The 2,610-nt window shown below is 59.1% G+C and overlaps 1 protein-coding gene across 1 annotated transcript in view; it reads right to left on the minus strand.

Annotated features, from left to right (window-relative positions):
* The window catches only part of FAM222A (family with sequence similarity 222, member A), a 61,255-nt gene extending 58,673 nt beyond the window's left edge, over positions 1 to 2,582 (minus strand). Inside the window, exon 1 of the mRNA XM_010828844.1 lies at positions 2,458 to 2,582. The gene's annotated coding sequence lies outside the window, so the exon portion shown is untranslated. The remainder of the gene's footprint in view (positions 1 to 2,457) is intronic.
* Positions 2,583 to 2,610: the final 28 nt, after the last annotated feature.

Below are 2,610 nucleotides of genomic sequence, written 5' to 3' on the forward strand. Positions count from 1 at the left end.
GCCCACTCCCAACGCCCAGAACACTCTGCCACTCCCCTGCCTGGCAGGTCTCCGTACCGAGAGTCACATGGCACCCCTGCGTAGGGCCCTTCCTGACTCGAAGGCTGAGTGGGGAGCCAAAGCTGTCACTGCTCCATCAGCATCCTGTCTTTACCACCAGCTGCGGGCCAGCCAAGGGGGTCCCCGGGTTTCAGTGTGGGAAGACACATAGGTGAGGCCAGACTCCCTCCATAGCGATGGCCCCTGACTCGTAGGGGGACCCTGGCTAACAAGTTGCGGTGCTTCCCTCTACCTATGGAATGGGGGCGAGGGGGGGCAGTGTGGTGGGGTGGGAAGACCTGGGGACTCAAAACTCTGTGGCTGCCTGGCTGAGCACCTCTGTTTGCACTTTAGTTTCCTCATCTGTAAAATGGCACAGCACATGAGCTACTGTAAGGAGTCACAGATCCCGTAAGATGCCTGGCACAGGGAGAGACACCGGGTAAGCTGGCATTCCCTCCTGCTTGTCGCCTGGTGTTGTTGCCAAGCCCATGGAAGGGAACAGAAGGAATTGCCCAATTCTGACAGCCGCTCCCTCCGCCTTGGCTGTGGAAGTGTAAATACTCCACGGAAGACCTCCAACTGCCTGTGTTTGTGGGTCTCTGGCGCACACTCCGAGTTTGTTTCTAAACTGGGAAGCTTCGAGAGGCGGCACAAACAGCCCTTCTGCCCACCTCTCCCACTTCTACCCCCATCTGCCGTTGCTCTGTCCTTGGAAGCCTGTGTGTTTAACGACACCATTTCAGCTGAAAATATCTCCCTGCCAAGCTCCCCCGCCCCCCCGCCCCACCCCGGCCAAGCAGATCCACTGATATTTATCGACTTGTTAATCTAGCTAGAGAGCCTGGTAGGCGAACACAGTTGGGGGTGGGGGGTGCTCGCTGCGTAGAGACGGGGGCCTGGCTTCTCATAATGACCTCACACACACTCCCCCTCTGCTGTCACCCCACTCCACGCCCCTGAAGCAATGACACAGTTCTTTAACCTTTTCCTAGAAATGTGATCACAGCAGTTTCACCCACATCCGACACCAGCAGCAATTGCTGGAAGGGAACTTAGAAGGGGAATCAAAGAGTCAGCAGCAAAATGCTGCTCTGGGCCTTCAGAAGGAACAGGGCCAGGGCTGGGGTGTGGCAGGGAAGAGAAGGCTGCTGCCTGACCCCCGTCCAAGCTGGCCCCTGGCAGGGGCACGCTTATCCAGACCTTGGCACCGATGGGCCTGACTTACCCTCCATTCAACTTAATGAGCACCACACTGTGCTTGTCAAATCATCTTAAACTCCAACAGGAGAGTGGGGCAGTCAGGAGTTCAGGCTTAACCAAGGTCCTGTCACCTTGGGGTTGAGCAGCAGGGGTAACCTCTGGACTGGAGGGGCAGCCAGCAGCAACTCCTCTGTTCCTTCCCTGGCTGGGGGGGGCACCCCTGTTTCTCTAGGCAGAAGCAGTCTGATTTAAGGCTGGGGGCCCGCATCTCTCTGGGGACCCTGGGAACTTCAGCCTGGGGTCAGGAAGCTTTCCTCTTTTGAAGCATCCCTTTTGAAAGCAGAAAGTTGCTCAGCTTGGGAGTCCTGTGCCCTGGGGCACTGCCAGGCTATACCGGCAAAGCTAAACACCTGTCTTTGGGTGGGAGGGGGACAGGAGCATTAATAGGGACAGACAGCTGGCACTGCCTCCCTTCCCTCACCCCATCAGGGTGCTGGGGATTTAGGTCAGAGGACTGCAGTTGTGGGTGGGGGAAGTCTGATTTCACTCCTCCAGGACCCAAAGGCATCCAGCCTCGCCCACGACCCCGCCCCCTCCGGCCTTGGGTCAAGACAAGTCGCGTTGCCACGGCAACCCCAGTGACGTCAGAGGTCTGGCAGTGACGTAACAGACGACCCCAATGGGGAACGGATCGTCCCCGCGAGTTCTTTGTAGGAATGCAGGCGGCCAGATGAACCCTGCTACAGTCTAGGCTCAGAGGGCACAATCGCCAACACATCCACAGGCATGGTCGGGACTCCATGTCCCCTTCTGGGCTGATGGCCCTTGAAGAGATTCCAGAGGCTACTTGGGAGAAGCCCAAGGTGTCCAGTGCCGGCCCTAACCCCTCTAAGACGCGGGAGTTCCTGGGGAATTTTCAGACGACTGAGCTGCTACCTTTGTCTGTTGGCTTTAGGGGTGGGGTGACCTTTCCTCTCCGGCAAAAGCCCCACCCAGGGCCCTGCCGGAGTCCTCACAATCGGCCCCCGATGTCCACTCTGGCAGGCAGGCCGGTCTAGACAAGTTGTGTGCGGAGGGGGCGGGGGGAAGGGAAGGGGCAGACAAGGATGCTTCAGGATCCCCCACAGCCCAGGGCCTCTTTATTTACAATCCGGCTGCCCCGACACCCGAGACTGCCCCCAGTTTCACCCTAGAAGCCCGCCCCGCGGAACTCACCGAATCAGCCAGGCCGTCGAAGGGCACCAGGTCTCAGCGGGGACGACTCTCCGCTCGCTGGGTTGCAGCCATGCAGAGCTGGCAGAGGCTGCCTGAGGAAGCCCCCCTTGGGGGCCGATGCCTCTCTCCAGGTGGGAAGGGACGCTGTCGGTG

The sequence above is a fragment of the Bison bison genome, unplaced genomic scaffold, assembly GCF_000754665.1.
Source record: "Bison bison bison isolate TAMUID 2011002044 unplaced genomic scaffold, Bison_UMD1.0 scf7180017864495, whole genome shotgun sequence".
Taxonomy (NCBI): domain Eukaryota; kingdom Metazoa; phylum Chordata; class Mammalia; order Artiodactyla; family Bovidae; genus Bison; species Bison bison.